We start from the raw sequence: 16,599 nt of genomic DNA on the forward strand, positions 1-16,599 counted from the left end.
AAAACATGCTTCTTAGGCAGTATTTATGAAAAGATGTTTTAATCATTGGTGTGTCAAATCTTTTAATGAGCATCTGGGAGAATCTACCACAGTTCTTCCGGGGGCTCTGACTTGCTCCTTTTTTTGTAGGCAATTATAATATATTTTTTGCCTAAAGGGTGGTCTGTTATATTGCTTTCTTTACTAATATGCAAAAAAGAAGTGTAAACACAAATTTTCAAAGAGGTGCATAGTGGGTCTAAGTAGGGCTAGAAATGATCTTAAGAGAGAATCTTGAGTCATAATTGTGTTTGACAAGTTTTACCTACACCTTTTTCCGTCCTTGCTTAAAGAACTGCAGCTGATCTGCTGGAATGGAGATGAATGCAGGTAAGGTGCAGCAAAGGACTTTATTAGAAAAAACAGGGACTCAAAAAAAGTTTGAAAGAAGAAATGGGTGAGAGTTCAAATACAAGCCTCCTACAGAATGGGACATCTAAGAGGCAGGAATGCTGGATGGTAGCACAGGAAGCTACTAAGAGGGTGCAGAGAGTAAACAAACAAAAACCGACAGAAGGGAAAGAGAGGAAGGTGAAAGAAATATAAAGAGGTGAGAAGATGTGAATCTGATGCAGGAGGAAGTGGCTAAGGCCTACAGAAAGGAAGGCAGGTAAAATCATTAGACTGGGGAATAGGAGTAAGGGAGGTGTGATGCAGCAGATGATGGGTTAGTGGGTACCCTGACAGCAGTGTACTTAGTCTTTCATACTATAAAGACATCCATTTGTTACATATTTAATCAGGTTTGTTTCCCAGTTACTATTAATGTGAGGTGTATTTATGGATACTCACAGCAATAGTCCAGTGATTATGTTCATTTATGACACCCAAAAGAACCATACATTGGCTTGGATCACACAAGTTGAATAATAAAAAAAAACAGATTAATAAAAGCAATACAGAATACAAGCAATATAGCTCAATAAACACATTTAAAATTAGATTAGGAAAATGTTTTGTAAAAACCCACATAGACTCAGTTTGTAATTACCATACCTTTTTTAACATTTGATATGACCCTTGCCATATTTTGGTCATTGCAAAGGTGTCAATCATGTAAGCCTTGCCCTCGTGCTCCTGGTTATGCTTCCTCACGAGTGTAAAAATGTATGCATTGAGAAGATATACTTTATTTGTCACATATACATATACAGTTGTACAGTACAATTAAATTATTTCTTTGCATATCCCAGCTTGTTTACGGCGCTTCTGGAGCAGACAGGGTTAAGGGCCTTGCTCAAGGACCCAACAGTGGCTGCATAGCAGAGCCTGGATTTGAACCCCCAATCTTCCGGTTGATAGCCCAAAGCTCTACCCACTAGGCTACCACTGTCCCTGTAAATAATTAATAACCTTTGGAAAAAAACAAACAGAATAAACAGCTAAATATTGGAACCCTAAAACACCAATAGCATATTTATTTTATTATATGATATTTTATAGACTGAAACTTTAGAATATTGTACCTCGCTCTCCAGTTCTCTGCCATGTCCAAGGTGTGCTATGTCCGTCCCAAAGATTTTATATGGTCCAATTTTGGCCATCAGGACACAATCACTTCTACCAGACCAAACTGCACTGATGACTGCCAAAATTATGAAAGAGATAAATAACATTAATCCCAAGATTTTTTTTGTTCAGAACTGGAAAATGTACACAAGTTAGCTACATTTCTCAGAAAAGAAAGTATTTTAAATACACAGTATGAAAGTGATTATTTGCCACTATGCTTGCACACAGAAGAATTGGTCCTCCGCATTTAACCCATCCATGCAGTGAAACACACATACACACACACAATAGTGAAGTGGGCACACATGCCCGGAGCGGTGAGCAGCCTCCACAGCGCCCGGGGAGCAATTGGGGGTTAGGTGCCTTGCCCAATGGCACTTCAGCCGTATCATGACTTGGCGGCACCGGGAATCGAACCGCGGACCTTCCGGTCGCAAGGTTGGTTCCTTAAACACAAGCCTACGACTGCCCCTTGTGACAAAAGGTCATTAAAAAATTTTTATGCAGTACTTTATTAACATTAGTACTATTTTTATGAATCAACTTACTATTCTCAAGATCATTGTAACGTGATAGATTGAGCACTGGCTTTGCTTGGGACCGATGGTGCTGTGCCTGGGACTGGAGGTTCTGTGTCTGGGACTGGAGATTCTGTGTCTGGTCTGGGACTGAAGATTCTGTGTCTAGGACTGGAACTGCTGTGCCTGGGACTGGAGGTTCTGTGCCTGGGACTGGAGGTTCTGTGCCTGGGACTGAAGATTCTGTGTCTGGGACTGGAGATTCTGTGCCTGGGACTGGAGATTCTGTGTCTGGGACTGTAGATTCTGGGACTGGAGATTCTGTCCCTGGGACTGGAGATTCTGTCCCTGGGACTGGAGATTCTGTGCCTGGGACTGGAGATTCTGTGCCTGGGACTGGAGATTCTGTGCCTGGGACTGGAGATTCTGTGTCTGGGACTGGAGATTCTGTGCCTGGGACTGGAGATTCTGTGCCTGGGACTGGAGATTCTGTGCCTGGGACTGAAGATTCTGTGTCTGGGACTGGAGATTCTGTGCCTGGGACTGGAGATTCTGTGCCTGGGACTGGAGATTCTGGGACTGGAGATTCTGTCCCTGGGACTGGAGATTCTGTGTCTGGGACTGGAGATTCTGTGCCTGGGACTGGAGGTTCTGTGTCTGGGACTGGAGATTCTGGGACTGGAGATTCTGTGTCTGGGACTGGAGATTCTGTGCCTGGGACTGGAGGTTCTGTGCCTGGGACTGGAGATTCTGTGCCTGGGACAGGAGATTCTGTGCCTGGGACTGGAGATTCTGTGTCTGGGACTGGAGATTCTGTGCCTGGGACTGGAGGTTCTGTGTCTGGGACTGGAGATTCTGTCCCTGGGACTGAACATTCTGTGTCTGGGACTGTAGATTCTGGGACTGGAGATTCTGTGTCTGGGACTGGAGATTCTGTGCCTGGGACTGAACATTCTGTGTCTGGGACTGGAGATTCTGTGCCTGGGACTGGAGATTCTGTGCCTGGGACTGGAGGTTCTGTGCCTGGGACTGAAGATTCTGTGCCTGGGACTGGAGGTTCTGTGCCTGGGACTGAATATTCTGTGTGGGACTGGAGATTCTGTGCCTGGGACTGGAGATTCTGTGCCTGGGACTGGAGATTCTGTGTCTGGGACTGGAGGTTCTGTGTCTGGGACTGGAGATTCTGGGACTGGAGATTCTGGGACTGGAGATTCTGTTCCTGGGACTGGAGGTTCTGTGCCTGGGACTGGAGGTTCTGTGCCTGGGACTGGAGATTCTGGGACTGTAGATTCTGGGACTGTAGATTCTGTGCCTGGGACTGGAGATTCTGTGTCTGGGACTGGAGATTCTGTGCCTGGGACTGGAGATTCTGTGCCTGGGACTGGAGATTCTGGGACTGGAGATTCTGTGCCTGGAGATTCTGGGACTTGAGATTCTGTGTCTGCGACTGGAGGTTCTGTGCCTGGGACTGGACATTCTGGGACTGGACATTCTGTGTCTGGGACTGTAGATTCTGGGACTGTAGATTCTGGGACTGGAGATTCTGTGTCTGGGACTCGAGGTTCTGTGTCTGGAACTGGAGATTCTGTGCCTGGGACTGGAGATTCTGTGCCTGGGACTGGAGATTCTGTGTCTGAGACTGGAGATTCTTTGTCTGGGACTGGACATTCTGTGTCTGGGACTGGAGATTCTGTGCCTGGGACTGGAGGTTCTGTGCCTGGGACTGTAGATTCTGTGTCTGGGACTGGAGGTTCTGTGTCTGGGACTGTATATTCTGGGACTGGAGATTCTGTGTCTGGGACTGGACATTCTGTGCCTGGGACTGGAGGTTCTGTGCCTGGGACTGGAGGTTCTGTGCCTGGGACTGGAGGTTCTGTGCCTGGGACTGTAGATTCTGTGTCTGGGACTGGAGGTTCTGTGTCTGGGACTGTAGATTCTGGGACTGGAGATTCTGTTCCTGGGACTGGAGATTCTTTGTCTGGGACTGGAGATTCTGTGTCTGGGACTGTAGATTCTGGGACTGGAGATTCTGGGACTGGAGATTCTGTTCCTGGGACTGGAGGTTCTGTGCCTGGGACTGGAGGTTCTGTGCCTGGGACTGGAGGTTCTGTGTCTGGGACTGTAGATTCTGGGACTGGAGATTCTGGGACTGTAGATTCTGTGCCTGGGACTGGAGATTCTGTGTCTGGGACTGGAGATTCTGTGCCTGGGACTGGAGATTCTGGGACTGGAGATTCTGTGCCTGGGACTGGAGATTCTGTGCCTGGAGATTCTGGGACTTGAGATTCTGTGTCTGCGACTGGAGGTTTTGTGCCTGGGACTGGACATTCTGGGACTGGACATTCTGTGTCTGGGACTGTAGATTCTGGGACTGTAGATTCTGTGCCTGGGACTGGAGATTCTGTGCCTGGGACTTGAGATTCTGTGTCTGGGACTGGAGATTATGTGCCTGGGACTGGACATTCTGGGACTGGACATTCTGTCCCTGGGACTTGAGATTCTGTGTCTGGGACAGGAGGTTCTGTGCCTGGGACTGAAGATTCTGTGTCTGGGACTGAAGATTCTGTGTCTGGGACTGGAGATTCTGTGTCTGGGACTGGAGATTCTGTGCCTGGGACTGGAGATTCTGTGCCTGGGACTTGAGATTCTGTGTCTGGGACTGGAGATTATGTGCCTGGGACTGGACATTCTGGGACTGGACATTCTGTCCCTGGGACTTGAGATTCTGTGTCTGGGACAGGAGGTTCTGTGCCTGGGACTGAAGATTCTGTGTCTGGGACTGAAGATTCTGTGTCTGGGACTGGAGATTCTGTGTCTGGGACTGGAGATTCTGTGCCTGGGACTTGAGATTCTGTGTCTGGGACTGGAGATTATGTGCCTGGGACTGGACATTCTGGGACTGGACATTCTGTCCCTGGGACTTGAGATTCTGTGTCTGGGACAGGAGGTTCTGTGCCTGGGACTGAAGATTCTGTGTCTGGGACTGAAGATTCTGTGTCTGGGACTGGAGATTCTGTGTCTGGGACTGGAGATTCTGTGTCTGGGACAGGAGCTTTTGTGTCTGGGACAGGAGATTCTGTGTCTGGGACAGGAGATTCTGTGTCTGGCACAGAAGATTCTGTGTCTGGCACAGGAGATTCTGTGTCTGGGACTGGACATTCTGTGTCTGGGACAGGAGATTCTGTGTCTGGGACTGGACATTCTGTGTCTGGGACAGGAGATTCTGTGTCTGGGACAGGAGATTCTGTGTCTGGGACTGAACATTCTGTGCCTGGGACTGGAGATTCTGTGCTTCGGACAGGAGATTCTGTGTCTGGGACTGAACATTCTGTGCCTGGGACTGGAGATTCTGTGTCTGGGACAGGAGATTCTGTGTCTGGGACTGAACATTCTGTGCCTGGGACTGAACATTCTGTGTCTGGGACAGGAGATTCTGTGTCTGGGACAGGAGATTCTGTGTCTGGGACAGGAGATTCTGTGTCTGGGACTGGACATTCTGTGTCTGGGACAGGAGATTCTGTGTCTGGGACAGGAGATTCTGTGTCTGGGACTGAACATTCTGTGTCTGGGACAGGAGATTCTGTGTCTGGGACAGGAGATTCTGTGTCTGGGACTGAACATTCTGTGCCTGGGACTGGAGATTCTGTGCTTGGGACTGGAAAATCTGTGCCTGGAACTAGAGATTCTGTGCATTGGCCTGGAGAGTCTGTATCTTGGACCAGAGGTGCTGTGCTTGGGACTGAAGGGGCTGTGCTAAGGACCAAAGGTGCTGTGCTTTCTACTGGAGGTGCTGAACTTTTTGAGTCTAACCTTTTGAGTCTGTGGGGAATTCGAGCTACTTCCTCCACAACTGGAATCAAGTGATCCAGACTAATTTTTGTGAATTTCACACCTTCAGCATTTACTAAATTAGCACTTTTGCCTTGTAAAGAGGTAATTGTGAAGGGTCCCAGAAAATCTCTCTCTAACTTCCCTCCTTTCCTCTGCTGACTTCTAATGTTTCACCTCAGCACCTTTTCCCCAAAAACAAAAGTGTGAGTTGCAGCCCTGGAAGCTTGATTTTTGGCTTTTATTTTGTCCCTTGAGGCTTGCATGTTTTTCTTTACTGCCTCATATACTTGGTCCTGCATCTGTATGGCAGACAGGACCATCTCTGTCTGAAGTGCATCTTCCACTGTTTGATTGACCTAGGCAATAAAAGTAAATTCTATTTCTACAAACTTGATGGCATTACAGTCGAATTCTTAAAACACTTTTGGCCTGTTATAAAAAACGTTTTGAAGCCTTTAAAGACTGTATAGGTAGTTCTACCATGTCTCCTACCATGAAACATGGTTTAATCACTCTCCTCCCAAAGCCAAATAAAGATAAATTACATCTTGATAACTGGAGACCCATAACACTCTTTTCTTGCAACTATAAGTTGCTTTCACATGTATATGCAAACAGACTGAAAAGGGGGCTGAATAAGTTAATTGACGAAACGTAGTCTGCTTTCAGTAAAGGTAGACATATTCACAATCATATTCGTCTGGCGCTTGATATGCTTGACTACGATTTTTTGATACCTCGACAAAGTTTAATTTTATTCTTAGACTTCTTTAAAGCTTTTGATACGTTGGAACATAAGTTCTTGTTTAAAACTCTGGAATTATTAGGATTCGGTCCTCATTTTTGCAAAGTAATTTTTATGTTTTATAATGACATTTACAGCAGTATATCTCTTACCCATGGTTCATCATCAAAATTTAAAATTAATAGGGGAATTCGCCAAGGTTGTCCTATCGCTGTTAGGTTCTGTGGCGTCAGGGGAATGTGCCATCTCTCCCTGACACCACAGGCCTTACAGAGCAGAAACGAGCTGCTTATTTAAATACCTGGCCAGCTCGTTAGGGCGAACGGGCTGCAGCTGTGCCTTGTGCCTTCCCTTACTTAAGGGAGAGGTGCAGAGCTGCAGCCGTCGCATCTTCTGCTTTTGTTGGCCATTTTCTCTTTTCTTTCTTTCAGTTTGTTTGGCACTGCGGTGCCCTTTTATGTTTGTTTATTTTTATTGTAGGTTGTGCCGCCGCACTGTGCTGCCGCCGCCGTGCCGCCGCCACCGGGCCACCGCTATTGGGCCGCCTCCAGGTCGCCGCCGCCGCCGTGCCGCCGCCATTGTGCCGCCGCCGTTGAGCCGCCGCCGCCGTGCCGTCGCCGCCTGGTCGCCGCCATTAGGTCGCCAACAGGTCGCCGCCGCCGTGCCGCCGCCACCTTGATATCCATTGGGGCGCCCAGAGGAACTCGACCCCTTCCCAGCGCAAAGCGCTGGTGACAGGAGCGCTGTTAATAAACGGCCACTTCCCAGCCACTCTGGCTGGTGACAGCGCCGTTACATTTAGTCGTTTAAGTCCGCAATTAATCACACCCGGTAGCTGGCATGGCGCTGACCAGCACAAACTGCTGGAGAGCGCCGTGCCACTCAACTACCGGCGGTGTTACCCCCCTTCTTCGGCCAACAGCGCAAGGTTTCCCACCTCGCGAACCCGGTCGCTTCGCCTCTTTAGTGCTGGGAGCGGTTTTGCTCTCAGCGTTGCTGTGGCAGCGTGCTTAAGCTCCCAGCCAGGAGGTGAGCGACCAGGATTCGCGCCTCGCGCTTCCCCTTTTTTCCCCTTTATGTTTTTTCCTTGTTTCTTTCAGCCTGGCATCACCGGCTGCCTTCGGGATTCCCCGAAGTGTTTTTTGTTCTTGTTATTTCTTTATTTTATTGTATATTATGTTTATTATTTGTAAATAAAACCCTTTAATTTAAAACCCTCTGCATCCTTGGGTCCTTCCACCCCAAATCATAACAATCGCTCCTTTATTATTTATTTTAGCAGTAGAGTTAATGGCTATTCATATAAAAAAGTCTGAAGTTGTTTACGGTATAGACATCCTTGGTAGAGAATTTATTATAAGTCAGTTTGCTGATGATACAGCATTATTTTTAAAGAATAGTGATATAGTTCCCTTAGTTATTGATAAAATAAACTTTTTTTTCCAAAGCTTCCGGTTTGTCTCTAAACCTGAAAAAATGTGAAATACTGGCAATTCATAGTTGTACATAAAAAAGAAATTGCTAATATTATTGTAAGGTCAGAGGTTAAATATCTAGGTGTTCTTTTAATTAAAAATGTTGACAAAAGAGAGGAGTTGAATTTAATTTCCAGATTAGCAAAAATGGAAAGTTTGCTGAATCAGTGGTTAACTACACTTGTCTATTTCTGGTCGTATTCTTTTGTCTAAAATTGAGGGAGTGTCAAGACTTATTTATCCATGTCATTCCTTATATATTTCTCAAAAAGTAATTAAATCAGCCAACTCTATTATCTTTTTTTGTGGAAGAATAAAACTCATTACTTGTGGAAATCTCAAATAATTAAAGATTATGTGCAGGGAGGTTTAAATGCCTTAGAGTTTGAATCTTTTCTCGGGATGCTCAGGATTAAATGGCTGAAAGATTATATTACTAAACCACAGTCTCTTTGGTTTCATATTCCAAACAAATTGTTTGAAAGGGTGGGTGGCCTTGAATTTCTTGTTAAATGTGACAATCAATTGTCAAGAGTCCCTTTAAAATTAGCACATTTCCATAAGCAGGTGATCCTTTTCTGGAAGATGATATTTACCCACAATTTCTCTCCCCATAAGTCTTTACTTTGGAATAAAAGGTTTATCACAATAAATAGTAAATCTCTTTTTAAAGCTGAATGGTTCGAAAGAGGTATCTTCTTTGTCCAAGACTTACTGGACAGAGATGGATGTTTTTATCTTACAACTGTTTTGTAGTAAAATATGGTGTAAAAACTACTCGTAAAGGCTTTGAGACAAAGCTTTTTATTTGTATCAGTCTTTGCCAGTTGCTCCTAAGGTTAGAGACACATTACAAAGTTGTGTTTAACATATATCCAGTTAGTGAGCTATTTCAGAAGAGATTTAAATTTGAATCTGAGCCTTGTGTCTTTTGTACTTCTGCTAGGAGTCAACTGTTCACCTGTTCTTTCCATGTACAGTGGGGCCAAAAAGTATTTAGTCAGCCACTGATTGTGCAAGTTCTCCTACTTAGAAAGATGAGAGAGGTCTGTAATTTTCATCATAGCTACACTTCAACTATGAGAGACAAAATGAGAAAAAAAATCCAGGAAATCACATTGTAGGATTTTTAAAGATTTTTTTTATAAATTATGGTGGAAAATAAGTATTTGGTCAATAACAAAAGTTCAACTCAATACTTTGTAACATAACCTTTGTTGGCAATGACAGAGGTCAAACGTTTCCTGTAAGTCTTCACCAGGTTTGCACACACTGTAGCTGGTATTTTGGCCCATTCCTCCATGCAGATCTCCTCTAGAGCAGTGATGTTTTGGGGCTGTCGCTGGGCAACACGGACTTTCAACTCCCTCCACAAATTTTCTATGGGGTTGAGGTCTGGAGACTGGCTAGGCTACTCCAGGACCTTGAAATGCTTTTTACGGAGCCACTCCTTCGTTGCCCGAGCGGTGTGTTTGGGATCATTGTCATGCTGGAAGACCCAGCCACGTTCCATCTTCAATGCTCTCACTGATGGAAGGAAGTTTTGGCTTAAAATCTCACGATACATGGCCCTGTTCATTCTTCCCTTAACACGGATCAGTCGTCCTGTCCCCTTTGCAGAAAAACAGCCCCAAAGCATGATGTTTCCACCCCCATGCTTCACAGTAGGTATGGTGTTCTTGGGATGCAACTCAGCATTCTTCTTCCTCCAAACACGACTAGTTGAGTTTTTACCAAAATGTTCCATTCTGGTTTCATCTGACCACGTGATATTCTCCCAATCCTCTTCTGGCAAACTTCAGACGGGCCTGGACATGTACTGGCTTAAGCAGGGGGACACGCCTGGCACTGCAGGATTTGAGTCCCTCTCGGCGTAGTGTGTTACTGATGCTAGCCTTTGTTACTTTAGTCCCAGCTCTCTGCAGGTCATTCATCAGGTCCCTCCGTGTAGTTCTGGGATTTTTGCTCACCGTTCTCATGATCATTTTGACCCCACGGGATGAGATCTTGCGTGGGGCCCCAGATCGAGGGAGATTATCAATGGTCTTGTATGTCTTCCATTTTCTTACAATTGCTCCCACAGTTGATTTATTCACACCAACCTGCTTGCCTATTGTAGATTCACTCTTCCCAGCCTGGTGCAGACCACAATTTTCTTCCTGGTGTCCTTCGACAGCTCTTTGGTCTTGGCCATGGTTGAGTTTGGAGTCTGACTGTTTGAGGTCGACTGCACCGGCGGGACCCTTACATGAACACAATCATTTATTAGTGAAAGCAAATTGATGATACATTCACCTCATAAATCATGACTCACTGCTGTTCCCTACATGAAAGTAAATAAACTGCTTTATAAGTAAAAAGTATTGGATCGGTATCGGCGATACTGGCCCTGTATTTACTTGGTATCGGATCAATAGCAAATTTTGCAGTATCGCACACCACTAATTTTTGCAATTTTTTGCACTAATGTAGCGTTCATGCATGTAGTGTTGGTGATCACCTGCACTGTGACTCATTACAATAACAGCAGTGACTTAATGACGCTGCAATTTGTTTTTTAACCTTAAATACATTCAGAACCAGAATCACTTGATTTCGCCAGGTATGTTACACAGGAATTTGCTTTGGTCATACATAAAATTGTACAACATAGTAGTACACACAATACACATACCAGTACACACAATACACATAATAGTACACATTAAGAAACATTTAGTTTAGCTTGAACAATTTTATTGAACAAAATAACTTAACCAGTCACGTTGGGTTTATCGATACTGCGATACGATCATCGCTCTTCTTCTTCTTCTTCTTCTTCTTGGTTTACTGGCGGGTGACATCTCTTTGGTGCATACCGCCACCTACTGTACAGGAGTGTGTAAAGGGACTTAGCAGGCTATGTTTTCTAGGTCTTAGATTCTTTTAATTAAACCTGTATCATTAAGGAATATAATTAATGATTTAATTCTGTCACGCTGCATCCCTTCTTCTTTAAGAATATTTTCTATTTCATTCCCTTCCTCCCTTTCTTGCCATTGGTGTCTATATTCTGTGTATTTATTGCAGTTAAATAATACATGATTTACATCTTCTTGGACGTGACATACATTACATAACCCATTGCCTTTCCCTATTAACCGTAGTGTGTTATTAAGACCTGTGTGACGCAACCTTAATCTACTATATACAATCTCTTCCCTTCTGTTGATACCTATTGATGTTGTCCTTTTCCCCCATACCTTTCCTTGAATTGAATAATATTGCCTGGCATTATATTCTGCTTCCCATTCAGTTTGCCATTTCAGTAGAACTTCAGATTTAATTTTGGTTTTGGCTTCCCATTTCCCTATTGGAATTTTAATTTCTATATGTTCTTTTTCTAGCGCTTTTTTAGCTAATCTATCAGCCATTTCATTTCCTGTAATTCCAACATGTGATGGAACCCAACAAAACTGAACTACTATTCCAAGGTTCTTTAAATTCAGTAAAATATGCCTAACTTCCATAGCTAAATCCTCTGTTACTGATTTACCTGTTTCAAAGCTTATTAAAACTGCTAGTGAGTCACTACATATAACTGATCTAATTGGTTTGATTTCTTCGAACCACCTCAGAGCGGTTATTATTCCAATCATTTCTATTAAGTAAATTGATAAAAAAAATTGCTTACTCTGTATCCATACTTTTTCTTAAAATTTGGAATATAGATCCCTATTCCACAATGACCATTTTCTGGATCTTTTGACCCATCTGTAAACATTTTGAGAAAACCATAATATTTAGATATAAGGTACCGTTGACTGCATTCTGCAAGACTTTGTTCATTTGGTTGCTCTGCCTTTTCTTTCAGTAATTTAATATCAACAGTTGGAGTTGGTAGTATCCATGGTGGAACCCTACTCATCACTAATGCAGGACTAAATTTAAAATCTTTAATTCCATACCTTTCTGCTGTGCTATTAATGTTCCATCCAAAGCCATTACTCTTTGTTTGATATTCCCAACATTCATTTAAAACTGATAAAGATGGATTACTTACACTCCCTTTCAGCCTTACCCAGTATGTTAAGGATAATTGATCATATCTTAGTTTGAGTGGGGTTTCTTTAGATTCTACTAGAAGTGCACATGTAGGTGTTGTTTTAATGGCTCCTAAAGCAATCCTTATTCCTTTATACTGAATCCTGTCTAATCTTCTGAGAGATGTTATGCGTGCTGACCTATACACTATGCATCCATAATCTATGGTTGATCTGATTAGTGCTTTATATATATTCATCAAGGATTGTTTGTCTGCACCCCAGTATTGCCCTGAGATCATCCTCATGAGATTTAGTACCTTTTTGCATTTGGTTTCTACATGTACTATATGATGTTTCCATGTCATTCTTTCATCCATCCAGATTCCTAGGTATTTAAATTGTTTCACTCTTTCAAGTGGCTGGTTATATAACATTATTTTAAAGTTGTCTGGTACTTTCTTTCTAGTAAAAAACATCACTTTAGATTTTTGCATGGAGAATTTAAAAACCCAGTCCATTTCCCATTGCTCTAATATTTGCATTTCTTTTTGTATGTTTTCTGCTATATATGAGACATTACGTCCCCTTTTCCAAATCACAGCATCATCAGCATATAATAATCCTTCACTTCCTTTTCCAAATATATCATTTATCATGATGTTAAATAGAATAGGACTGATTACACTCCCTTGGGGAATTCCACTTTCCACCATGAATTCTTCTGATAGTTCATTATTTACTCTGACCCTCAAGGTGCGTTGTGACAAAAAGTCAAGAATGTAGTTGAACATTTTATTTTTAATCCCAATCTTCTCCAGTTTGATTAATAGACCCTCCCTCCACATAGTATCATAAGCTTTTTCAATATCAAGAAAGACTGCAGTCATTACTTCTTTCATAATTAATGATTTCTCTATCTCATTACAGAGTTTTACTAGGGCATCAGTGGTTGATTTACTCTTCCTGAATCCTGTTTGATAACTTTTAACCAAATATTTATTTTCCAAAAAGTAGTTCAAACGAGTAACTACCATCTTTTCCATGAGCTTTCCTAAATGTGAGGTCAAAGCTATTGGTCTGTAATTCCCTGGATTATTTGGATCTTTTCCTGGTTTAGGAAATGGAAGAATTATTGCCTTTTTCCATATTTTAGGTAATTTACCTTCATTCCAAATTTTATTAAATAGTGTTAGGATCTTTTCCAGCATTTCATCAGGGAGTTTCCTAAACATTGGATAACATAAATTGTCTGTTCCTGGTGATGAGTATGCTGTGTTATTTACAGCCATTCGCAATTCTGAAATATTAAATTCTTCATCCAGTATAGTTCCTGTTTCTGTTTTGGCATTTAGGATACCTTTATTTACTTTTAAGATATCCTCTTTTCTTTTTTTAAAACATTCATCTAAGTGATCGCCTTTATGGACATCGGCAAACATTTTACCCAGCATATCAGCCTTTCCTTTATCTGATATAGCTTTAATATTGTTGTTATCTATTAGTACCGGGATACTTGTTGGTTTATATCTGCCTGATATCCTTTTAATCATCTTCCATATTTTATCCAGAGTTGTTTCTCCTCCAATTGTAGAACAAAACTGCCTCCAAGATTCTCTTTTAGCGTCTTTTATTACTTTCCTTGCTAGTGCCTTTTTCCTTTGATATTCTATAAGATTATCTACAGTTAATGTTTTACGTAATATTTTAAAAGCTCTATTTCTGTTTTTAATGACTTCTTGACATTTATCATTCCACCATGGAACATTTACTCTTTCTTTTTGACTTTTACTAATAGGAATGCTCTGACTAGCTGCAGTGAGAATGAGTCTGCTTATACTATCATTCATCTGATCTACAGATTGGTCTGTCTCAGGTATATTTTTCATTTCTTCATTGCAACTTTGATTATATTTCTCCCAGTTTGCTTTTATGAAATGCCATTTATGATGAATGTAACTCTTTTCAGTTTTCAACTCCATTTCAATTTTACAGAAGATAGGGAAATGATCACTACCAATGCTTGTGTTCTGATCTACTTCCCATTCACATATATTGGCTATTTTCCTATCAACTAAAGTCAGGTCAATACATGATGTTTCATTTTTGTATATATTTATCCGTGTTCCGTTACCATTATTTAAACATACAAGCATTCTGTCATTAATCATTTCTTCAACAACCTCCCCATTTAAATCTGTATGTTTACTTCCCCATAGACTGTTATGGGCGTTAAAATCCCCACACGAAATTTCTCTATGAGTTCTTTTGAAAATGTTTTTCAATACTTCATTAATTAAAACTTTGCATGGGTTATAATAATTAATAATTGTATATTTACCATTAGTGCCATTAAAAATTTCAGTCACAATACATTCATATTCCTCAGCTGTTTTTATATGTCTGTATGATACTCCTTCTTTGATAAAAGTTATACATCCTCCTCCTCTATCTTTTCCTCTATCATGCCTTATGCTGTTGTAGCCTTTTAAAACAAAATCTAAATGTGATTTTAACCATGTTTCCTGTATACAAATAATATCTGGTTTATTAGTTAGCTCGTGAACATATCTTTTAAACTCTTGCCCATTTGCAATCAAACTTCTTGCATTCCATTGAAGAATGATTAATACCATTAAATATTTAGCCAGTTTGTGACTCTCCATATTTATTATTTAACATTTCATGAATCTCATCAGCTTTAGTTGTTGTGCCCAAAAAAATCATTTGCATTTTCTACAACTGATCTAATTCGGTCACTTTTTCTGGTGTGTTGCATTGTGACATTGACTATGGAACAGATAAATGCTATAAATTAATTTTTCTTAATCAACAGAGTCTCATTGGAAATTCTTGTTTTGCAATTACAACATTCTGATACTTGGTTAGACCTTGGTAAGCCTACCTTTGTCTGTTGTGTTATCTCTCTCATATGGTTCTCATTATTCTGTCTCACTGTGTTTGAACTGTAGATATTACTTGTTGGTGTCCTAGAAGTTTGCTCTGTTGGAGAGACAGTATTGTTAGTATTAGTGTCTTTCTTAGCTCTGTGTATTTCTTTGATTGCATCTGCATATGATACTTGATGAGTCAGTTTGTATTTCTGTATTTCTTTTGCTTCCTTTTGTTTCTCACACCCTCCATAAGCAGCACTATGCTGACCTCCACAGTTGCAACATTTTAACTGAACATTCTCCCCACATTTCCCATATTCATGTTCACCCCCACATTTTACACATCTTAGTCTACCTTTACATTGTGCAGCTATATGACCGAATCTTTGGCATTTAAAACACCGTAATGGAGGGGGAGTGAATTCTCTTACTGGGTAGCACATGACACCCATTTGGACTTTTGTAGGCATTTCATTTTTAAAGTAGAGCAGCACTGACAAACTTTCTGTTTTCTCTTTACCTTTAGTCAGGCGTTTCACATTAACTATTTCTCCCTTTCAGGTTACTGATCTCTTCATTTGATACTGAAACTGGAATCCCGAATATTACTCCTCTTTTTTTTTGCCGCTATTCCTGGGATGTGCGAGGTTATTTTAGTACCATTTAATGTAGTCTTTTTTAAGATCGCCCCTCGCTGAGCCTCAGACATTGCAAAAATCAATAGTCTACCATTACCCATAAACCGTGCATGATTAATTTGACCTATTTCCTTCTCTATTGCTTTGGTAACATGAATGGGGTGTAAATCTGGCCCTGCTTGTTGTTCAAACACTATAACTACTTTCCAAACTTCTTTATTTGGCTCCTTGACTCTAGTTCTTAATTCAGACTTACTCCTTTTAACTGTGTCTATGGACTCATTACTACTGCTAAATTCTGATCTTCGTCTTACTTTTTTCCTAATTTCCTCCCAGAACATTGTCATTTTCATCCAAATCCTCATGATCCCGTATATAACCATCTGATTCCTCTGCCATTGTCCACTTTGCATTCACTGTACAGTTGTATTAGTTTTATTAGTTTAATTCAAACCTTCCGCCGTACGAAGTCCCATCAATGTAAACAGGTGTTACCGCTATTGATATACCGCGCCGTGTTAGTTCTTCTTCTGTAAATGAACGACAGATGGAAAATTACCGCTATTCTGCATTACCGTCTATCGCTCTTCTTTTTCCTCTTTCAGGTTAATGGCGGATGGCAGACCAACTTCAGGTGCATTACCGCCACCTACTGCGCTGGGGTGTGAAGCGAGACTTCAGGATAGTGATCTGTTTAATAACCCTAAATGAACTGGTACATTTCTATGTTCTTTAGAAACAGAACAATTTGTTTATGTATCAGACTCATCCCTGTCCCTTGAATCAGTAATCCCTTTAAAAAAAATTCCTTGAGACCTTAAGTAAATCAAACAGGTGATGTATTTGTATAGCATGTTCCTCACAGTGAAGAAGTACCTGTTCAGGAGTCTCCCTATGTATGCAATATGTACAAAGCCCTGTGTCG

General features: G+C 41.6%; 1 long non-coding RNA gene across 3 annotated transcripts; it reads right to left on the reverse strand.

Annotated features, from left to right (window-relative positions):
* Positions 1-1,179: 1,179 nt before the first annotated feature.
* Positions 1,180-16,226, reverse strand: LOC134314628 (uncharacterized). 3 transcript variants are annotated; one of them, XR_010012410.1, is made up of 5 exons: positions 15,989-16,226; positions 15,048-15,145; positions 10,223-10,987; positions 1,506-1,624; positions 1,180-1,392 (listed from the first exon to the last, which is right to left on the reverse strand). It is a non-coding gene; the product is annotated as an uncharacterized LOC134314628 (long non-coding RNA). The 3 variants fall into 3 exon arrangements; XR_010012409.1 differs by lacking the exons at positions 1,180-1,392; positions 1,506-1,624 and having other exon boundaries at positions 9,239-10,987; positions 16,129-16,226; XR_010012408.1 differs by lacking the exons at positions 1,180-1,392; positions 1,506-1,624 and having other exon boundaries at positions 9,239-10,987.
* Positions 16,227-16,599: the final 373 nt, after the last annotated feature.

Source organism: Trichomycterus rosablanca, chromosome 5 (genome assembly GCF_030014385.1).
Source record: "Trichomycterus rosablanca isolate fTriRos1 chromosome 5, fTriRos1.hap1, whole genome shotgun sequence".
NCBI lineage: Eukaryota > Metazoa > Chordata > Actinopteri > Siluriformes > Trichomycteridae > Trichomycterus > Trichomycterus rosablanca.